The 9,553-nt window shown below is 39.3% G+C and overlaps 1 long non-coding RNA gene across 1 annotated transcript; it reads left to right on the top strand.

The window, feature by feature from the left end:
- Window positions 1-1,018: 1,018 nt before the first annotated feature.
- Window positions 1,019-8,821, top strand: LOC114895585. The gene is made up of 3 exons (XR_003793592.1): window positions 1,019-2,136; window positions 2,504-2,623; window positions 8,561-8,821. It is a non-coding gene; the product is annotated as an uncharacterized LOC114895585 (long non-coding RNA).
- The last annotated feature ends 732 nt before the right edge of the window (window positions 8,822-9,553 follow it).

The raw sequence follows: 9,553 nt of genomic DNA, 5'->3' as shown, positions 1-9,553 counted from the left end.
GTTGGACGTGTGAGAGGAACCGTCCCCATCTACATGTTGGAATTGGGTCCAGGAACCTAAAAGAGACCCAAAGAGGATAATGACAAATTTCTGACAGAGCATTAAGTTACAGCCCAATAACCACCACGTAGAGACCATGGTTAATTGCACAGTTCTCAAGCTTTACCAGGATACTGTTGTGTTTTTATGACTCTCCCTGTTTATTGCTACCAAGAAAAATGCTGGTTTATTACAACCTTCCCCAGAGAGTAGATTCTCATTCCTTCAGCCCAGCATGTGGTCAATATAAAGTAAATGTTAAATTCAGTGACTACCAATTCAATTAACTAGTGGGGCCTGAAATGCAGTAATTAACATTTAACATAAAAGTCCTGAAAACAATTTACTGGTATCTAAACTGTCAGCCCTGTTAATTATTCAAAGACTAGTTAACAGTGACTTTGGTCTCCCGCCTTTATCGAGGTACAGCATATTCTTGGTCAGAAAGTGGGTCACAGAGTGTGTTTTAGGAAGAGGAGGCCACTAATTTCCTCTGTGGACTATTTTCTTGTAGTATTACTGTGTGTAAAATGGTTGTGTCTCTACATGTCATGTGATAGTCATTGACTTGCAGACAAAAACTCCACCATTCTGGGTAGGATGCTGTAATCACTATTCTGTTCTCTGGTCAATATGTCTATTCTTAGTCCACAGTGACACTTATTTTTTTTTTTTTTTTTCAGTACGCGAGCCTTTCACTCTTGTGGCCTCTCCCATTGCGGGACACGCAGGCTCAGCGGCCATGGCTCACGGGCCTAGTCGCTCCGCGGCATGTGGGATCTTCCCGGACCGGGGCACGAACCCATGTCCCCTGCATCGGCAGGCGGACTCTCAACCACTGCGCCACCAGGGAAGCCCGACACTGTTCTTATTCTTAGAACTTTATGACCTATTATTATAGCAGTAAGACTTACTGTGTCTTAGTATCTGGTAGGACACCCCCTCTTTCTTTATGCTGCTTTCTTCTCCCACATTTCATTAAGCAATAGGTCTAGTTTTCTTGCTTCTTCTCATATCTCATAATTTTTGATTGACTGCTAGGCAGTGTGTATAAAAGAACAGTAGACAATGAAGTAAATAATATTTACACCTGAAAAAGGCCAGATTCCTCCTCTGTCAGGCCACTAGGGCGTGTGTGTGTGTGTGTGTGTGTGTGTGTGTGTCTGTGTGTGTGTGTCTGTGTGTCTGTGTGTTTGTGTGTTCGTTCTGAGTCCATGGAGACTGGTTGAACAGAAGCCCCTAGTGCTTGCACCTGCCGGGAGGTCTCCGCTCAGCTGCTGCCTCCAAGCTTTCTCCTGAGTTTCAGTAAAGGCCCATGGGAAAAAGAGTGGTGGGAGCCACCTCTCTTTGCGTCAGGGGATCCATCCGAGGGCCTCCAAACCACCATGCCAGCTCACATTCAGCCTGTAAAATATTAAAAATTTCCATAGATTGCTTTTCACCCGTGTCTAGAGCAGATTCTTTCTCCTCCGGCTGCACACCATGGGCAACAGCCGCTGTGCGTCTTTTCCCTCCTGGGAAAGGCTGGTCACTTTTGAGATTTTTGTCTGTTAGGTTCTTTGCGTCCTCAGCTATCAGTTGATTTTAAAACCAACATGATTTCTCAGATTGTCCTCATATTTAGGGCGAGAGTGCAACATTCTTGCAAGTTTCTCCATCACAAGCCCAAGGGGAAGTCATTTATTTGGAATTCATAACTGAGATGGGCCCATAGTCTCCTTTACTTATCTGGTTCTAAATCACGATTATGGCAGGCATAATTTACTCTTTTAAAATTATCTGTAACAACTTGTGAAACAATAGGAATTCCCTGTTCCTTGAAAGTTTGTTAGAACTCAAATTTACAGCTATCTAGACCCTGATGTCTGAGGGATAAGATACCTATCACTCCAATTTCTTTAATGCCTGTTGAGCTATTAAACCTCTCAAGTTTGTGCGTGTGTTAGTTTGTAGGTTTTTTTGGTTGTTGTTAAACGTAATTTTACATTTCACCTAGTGTTTTCATTCACTGGTATACTTGGGTCAAGCCTTTGTTCTGGAAGATTGGAACACAGAGATGAGACCCAGCCCCTGCCATCCAGGAGGTAATATCGAGAGGTGAGAGGCAGACATATAATTACTTAGAAACTATATTTAACTACAAAGAAAGGCTTAATTAGTAGGCTTCTCAGGGGTAGTACAAATAATCACATTCTTGGTGAATTTATCCCGGTCTAAGGTCGTTACTTAATAAATAAGAATTTTAATCTCATTGAACCCAGGGAGACTGATCCTCCCTTCAACGAAATCATGAGAGACTGATATGTAAGCATAGATAATAATTTCTTTTTTCTTTAATTGAAGTATAGTTGATTTATAGTGTTGTGTTAGTTTCTGGTGTACAGCCAAGTGATTCAGTTATATACATATATATTATTTTTCATATTATTTTCCATCATGGTTTATTAATAATTTCTTAACTTAGGGTGAGGGATCTCCCTTCCAGTGACTGGAGAGCTGTTGCCTGTTTTGTGGATCACAGCCTTTCCGAGTGCTGAAGCACCAGAGGAAGATGAATTAGATATTAGTTTGACGTGACAATGTGGTAAGAAACAAACAAAATTATCTTTTAAAAAATATTTGTTTTATCTAGAGATACGTCCTCTTTTTATGTTCATATTTAATTGCATCTTTTTTAATCAGTCTTTTCACAAGTCTAGCATATTAACCCAAGACGCCAATTTTTGTTTTTATTAATCTTCTCTATTTCTTTTTAATTCTTTATTTCTTTGATTTCTGCACTTATTTATTGTTTCATTTTCTTGTTTCTTTGAGTTTGTTCTGTTAATATTTTCCCCAACTGCTTGTGTTGAATACTTAACACATTTTTTAATTTAACTCTTTATTATGAAAAATTTTAAATATATAATATGGAGAGAATAGTATACTGTGCTCAAATGTGTGCAACTAGCTTCAACTATCGTCAACTCATAATCTCTTTTTTCTTTTGTACCCATATCTATTCTCCCTTTATTATTTTAAAGGAAATTTGAGACATTATAGTATTTCATCCATAAATATTTCAACGTCATTTCTAAAAGATAATGACTATTTTTAAAAGCCTAATCAAAATACCATTATCACATTATTAAAAAATCAAAGTAACACCATAATGTTATTAAATATCCAATCAGGGTTCAAATTTACATAATTATCTCCTGTTCATTGTAACTGTAATTGGTTGATTTGGCTCTTAAATCTCTTTTAATCCATAGATTCTCCCATCTCTTTTTATCCTTGCAATTTACTTGTTGAAGAAATCAGGTTGTTTGTGTTATGGCACTTCTTAAGTCTATATTTTGTTGTCTGGATTCCTCTGCTGTCACTTAATATGTTCTTTCATCACCTCTGTTTCTTTTTATATTTGAATCTAAAAATCTAATCAGATTTCAAGTTGACTTTCTGACAAGACTGTTTTACAGGCGATACTGTATACTTCCATTGGGAGGCACTTAATGTCTAGCTCTTTCTTTTTGTGATGTTAGCAGTCACTAATGATCATTGCCTAGATTTACTTATTCTTTAGGATTTTTTTTTTTTTTTTGCGTCACGCGGGCCTCTCACTGCTGCGGCCTCTCTCGCTGCGGAGCACAGCCTCCGGACGCACAGGCCCAGCGGCCATGGCTCACGGGCCCAGCAGCTCCGTGGCATGTGGGATCTTCCCGGACCGGGGCACGAACCCGTGTCCCCCGCATCGGCAGGCGGACTCTCAACCACTGTGCCACCAGGGAAGCCCATAGGATTTTTAAAGAGAAGATATTCCAACTTTATCGTTTCTTTCATTTTTAGCTTTAATACTCTTATGAAGGGAAACTTCCACTATCAGCTAGTTGGTTAGGTTGAGTACAATTTGATTTGCAAAGAGAGGATGCATGCTTGATTTTTTTTCTTTTTACTTATAATACAGTTTTCAAAACTAATGATTTGGTTCCCTACCATCTCCCAAAGATGACTAACAAATTTTTCTTGTCACTATGAAGTCATCGATTTAAACAAATGATATATTTGTTTTATGATCCTTATTGGTGTTCAAATTGTCCCATCTGTGGCTAATGAGAACCTGTTCAAATTAGCTCCCAAGTACCTTTGGTATGACCCCTGTACTCCAGGCTGAATTCCAAAGAATGGCTTCTCAGGCTTCATATGTTTTCCTTATTCTTCAGCTCAGCAGGGCTTTATGCCCAGATGTTACCTGTGGACACAGACATCAGTGACCAGGGCCACCATTGCCACTGAGGTCTGCAGCAAAATGTCAGGGGGTGATGCTCTCAAGCTTTCTCCCAACCGAGCCTCTCCCAGCTGCTCTGGCTGCCATTTGTCCTGGGATCCAGCTGCCCATTATGTATACAAATACCGCATACACACACTCACACTGCACACAAATATATCACATACACGCAGACACATTACCCCCCCCCCACACACACACATCAGTTCAAGGTAGATTTCAATCTGGCTTGAAGTTATTCATGGTTTATTGATTCTCTCTAGCTTCTATAGATTCTCCAGGTTTGATTTTGATCCAGTAGCTTATGCTAGTTCACCGTCATGGCAGGAAGCAGAAGGTTCCTCATTTCCATTTTTAAGCTAAGTTGTTTGGTTAACAACATTTGAAAATCAAGTCATAGGCAGCATCTTAAGACATTACCTCTTAAATATTATGTGAAATGGTCTCAAAAACCACATCAGTCTTTAGTCTTTTGGTTTGGGGAATAAGGTACTCAGACCTCTATAAAGTCCTCAAGATCTTGAGAACAATGATATTTCCAGAAGTTTTTAAAAAGGCAAAAAGAAAGATAGCAAAATTAGAGGTTGTTCAAAAACGTGCCTCTGAAAAACCATTTTATTTTATTTTATTTTATTAACATCTTTATTGGGGTATAATGGCTTTACAATGATGTGTTAGTTTCTGCTTTATAACAAAGTGAATCAGTTATACATTTTCCCCCATATCTCTTTCCTCTTGCATCTCCCTCCCTCCCACCCTCCCTATCCCACCCCTCTAGGTGGTCACAAAGCACCGAGCTGATCTCCCTGTGCTATGCGGCTGCTTCCCACTAGCTATCTACCTTACGTTTGGTAGTGTATATATGTCCATGCCACTCTCTCACTTTGTCACAGCTTACCCTTCCCCCTCCCCATATCCACAAGTCCATTCTCTAGTAGGTCTGTGTCTTTATTCCCATCTTACCCCTAGGTTCTTCACGACCTTTTTTATTTTCTTAGATTCCATATATATGTGTTAGCATATGGTATTTGTTTTTCTCTTTCTGACTTACTTCACTCTGTATGACAGACTCTAGAAAACCATTTTATTTAAGGGGATGGATGCGGGGGACAAAAGCAGGGGGGGAAGAGACAAGTCTGAAACTTGTTCTCACAGAAGTTTAGGGAAGCAAGAGTGATTTCTCCCTCTAAGCAGCTAATTATACTGCACCAAGCATTATTATGAGCTAATAGATAACTTTTCTATGACCTTTAAGGATCAGCAATTTTGAGAAAATATAGGGATGATATGTACAGAGAAGGGAATATTTTTAATTCCCCTTTTAAAAGGGAACAGATTCATTTCTAGGAGTATTTATTTTTCTGATTATAAAAATGACAAATATCCTTTGAATAAAATACAGAATATTATATAGAGAAAAAAATGTAATTTCAACCACCATAGAAAATCATTATTATTCATTACCACAGCATTTTTCTCTAGTACCTTCCAATCTTTAAAAATGTGTATGGGGCTTCCCTGGTGGCGCAGTGGTTGAGCGTCCGCCTGCTGATGCGGGGGACACGGGTTCGTGCCCCGGTCCGGGAGGATCCCACATGCCGCGGAGCGGCTGGGCCCGTGAGCCATGGCCGCTGAGCCTGCGCATCCGGAGCCTGTGCTCCGCGACGGGAGAGGCCACAGCAGTGAGAGGCCCGCGTACCAGAAAAAAAAAAAAAAAAAAAATTAAAAATGTGTATGTATGAATATACAGTTGACCCTTGAACAAAATGTGTATGAAATGCAGGATCCACTAATAGGCAGATTCTTTTCAACAAATATACAGTTGGCCCTCCATAGTTCGGAGTTTTGCATCCTTGGATTCAACCAACTGAGGCTAGAAATTTCCATCTACCATAGGTTGAATCCTAGGATGAGAAACCCGCAGATAGAGAGGACTGACTGTATTCATTGTATTATGCCCTTTTATATAAAATCTGAGAATCCCAGATTTTGGTATACACACAGCTCCTGGAACCAATCTCCTTCAGATACTGAAGGGCGACTGTATCCTTAAATATGTATGTGCATATGGTGTGCATATGTGTATGTATTTAATTGTCTTAAAAGAATTGGTGACACATTCTTCATACAGTTTTATGTTATACAGTGTAGTGGTTAGGATGTATGGATTTTTTTTTTTTTTTTTTGCGGTACGCGGGCCTCTCACTGTTGTGGCTTCACCCGTTGCGGAGCACAGGCTCCGGACGTGCAGGCTCAGCGGCCATGGCTCACATGCCCAGCCGCTCCGCGGCATGTGGGATCTTCCCAGACCGGGGCACGAACCCGCGTCCCCTGCATCGGCAGGCGGACTCTCAACCACTGCACCACCAGGGAAGCCCAGATGTATGTATTTAATTTCTAACTATACCATTCATCTACTGTGGGACCTTGAGTAAGTCCTTAACCTCTTCAGTATTTTATTACAGTTTTATATTTTCTACCTGGAATTTTATTGTAAATTAAAGATCTAGCTACATTCTAATTACATATTTTGCTAAATCCCCTAATACCAGTTATTAAACAATGTATACCTTTCTAATTACTCTGTGATTCTTCTTTTATCATATAGTAAATTCTTATGTCTATACTAAAATTTGTTTCAGACTGGTCTGTTTACCTGATACATCTATTGAATCATTATACCCTTGTTTAAATCAGCCATATATTTTAATACCTAGTATGGCAAGTTTCCCCACTTTGTTATTTTCAAAATGTCATTAGTTTTTTTCTCATCCATTTATTACTCTAGAAGTAGAACAGCAGGAACATTTTGTCTCAAGACCTCTCAGTTTTATAAATTACAATAATTTATATCTTCATAGTATTAGTCGTAATTTCAGTAATGGTTAACATTTTGCCTCTCAGTTTTAGGTTAGAAGACGTTCCAGGTGCTCTCTGTGCAGTATATTTCTTCCTTTCAAAAACCAATTCAGACAGATAAAATTATAGCCCCTTTTTTCGTGAAGAAACCAAAGTTCAGAGAAATAAGTAGCTTGTTCAAGGTCCCAACGCTACTAGCAGAAATAGCTATCAAATCCAGATTATTTTACTCCTAAGGTGTTACAGTCTCCCTTGTACTGCTTCATACTGATCTTTTCAACTGGCAAAATAAATAATTGCTCTATTAACTTATTTTGTAAGATATGTTTAAAAAGGAAAGAAAGTCACACTAAAAAAAAAATGGCTGAAGGAAGGACTGATAGGAAAAGGAATGTCCAGGAATGGGTCATCCGAGGTCAAGACCATGGACAAACAAGTGCTGGGCGCCTCAAGGACAGCGAGCACACACATTAAGTATATCCAGCTGTCGCCAGGCTCAATTCCCTGCTCCGTATTCAATGACCCTTGTCTCTTGCTCCCCAATTCCATTTATATACGATTGGTTTGACTCAAAAACGCCATGGTAAATAAACACAATGATTACTGAAGAATAAATAAAAATAATAAGAGCTATCATTTTGTCAGCCATACCATGTGCTAACACTCCATCTGATTACTTTATCTAGTCCTTATTTCTCTCAATTTACACATGCGGAAACTGAGCCTCAGGGAAACTGAGTCTCAAAATTAATTTGCCAAAAAAAAAAAAAGCACAGGTACTATGCTGTAGAAATGGAATCCAAACCAATATCTAACTTTGTCCTACGGCCTTAGCACGATGAAGTTGGAGTAAAACGGTGAGGCTATCAACTGTAGGCAAGGATGTAAAGGCATATCTGACCCATCAACTTATTTTGAAACACCTCTAGTCGCAGGTAGTGACAAAAAACAAGCTAAATACTGAATCGTCCTCTACTGTTTCCAGGCAAAACAAAGGTCAAATCCAGAGCTTTTCTTGCTCAATAAATGGGAAGCAACAAAGGAAGGAACCTGGAACCAGAGTGAGCAACTAGCTAATGGCGTCTCTATCCACAAGTAGGGCGTGATCTTTTCTTATGTTCTCAAGAGGACTTCCCTTTATTTGCCTTAGAGCATTTTCCCCCAACATCTAAACTCTAGAGACACGAGATCTGCTGTGTAAGCTGTATTTGTAATTTCCCAAATGAATGCCAAACTTAGACAAGAGTCAGGGTGGCAGGAAATATAACCCTCAAGCTGGTCGCAAGTATATTTTTTTCTGTGAACCTAGAAATAAATAGCCCTTCCACATTAGACTGCAAGGTCCTTAAGAGCAGCAGTAATAACAATTAACTGTTCGTGTTGTATTTTCTCAAGATAGGCTATCATTTTGAATCCTCACAACAACTCTGGGTCATCAAATGTATCATCATGGACTTTTTGGAGCTGTTACAAATGCAGTACAGAGAATTCAAGGCAAGTCACACAGGTGGTGAGTGACAGAGGTTGGCTTTGAATGTAGTGAACTAGCCGTGGGACATGCTGGGGTCTCAGTGACATAGAAAAGTAAGAAAGAGAAGGAAGCTAGGACTGGGAAGTCACGAGCACAGCTACTACCTGTGAGAGCGTTGACTCTTGGCAAAGTGAGACAATCCTTAGGAGTGTTACTAATGTTGATATAATTTGGATCATTTTTTCTTCAATAAAACGTTTATTAAACCTTCTGATGTCATACTGTCCAGTGACTAGCATATATCTGGAATGTAGTAGACACAAAATAAATGTTTAATGAACATATCAATTCAAATCCTTGCAATAATGAGGACTTACATCCTGGTACAGTCTCTATTGCTACATCTGGTCTTCATGTGAACCATGTCTGTCTTCAGCACAGCTGAGCCAGTAGTAGAACATACAAAGGATTTTCCTGTTAGGAAGATTTGGCACAAATAAGAATAAGTGTTAGGAAAGGAATTGGTACAAATGCCAAGCTGGGAATATACTACAATACACTGGCAATTAGGAAATGGAGAAAGAAAGAATAAAAAAACCATCAACTTAATGGCTTTCCAAAGTTGAAGAGAAAAAGAGAAGTAGCTGAAGAACATAAATGCACTGGATATAAAAAAGAATAAAAGAAAAAGCAAGATTAAACAGTATATTACTTTGCTGTAACAAGTACCAAACTGGGTGATTTAACAATAGAAATTTATTCTCTCACAGTTTTGGAGGCTAGAATCCAAAATAAAGGTGTCCACAGGGCCGTGCTCTGTCGGAAGCCCTTACAGAAGAACGCTTCCTAGCTTCTTCTAGCTTCCGGTGATTGCTGTCATTCTTCATATTCCTTAGCTTGTAGACGTTATCACTCCA

The sequence above is a fragment of the Monodon monoceros genome, unplaced genomic scaffold (assembly GCF_005190385.1).
Source record: "Monodon monoceros isolate NGI ecotype Baffin Bay Population unplaced genomic scaffold, NGI_Narwhal_1 Super_Scaffold_14, whole genome shotgun sequence".
In the NCBI taxonomy this organism is placed as follows: domain Eukaryota; kingdom Metazoa; phylum Chordata; class Mammalia; order Artiodactyla; family Monodontidae; genus Monodon; species Monodon monoceros.
Note: the sequence above shows the minus strand (reverse complement) of the source record. Positions and strands in the feature narration are given on the sequence as shown.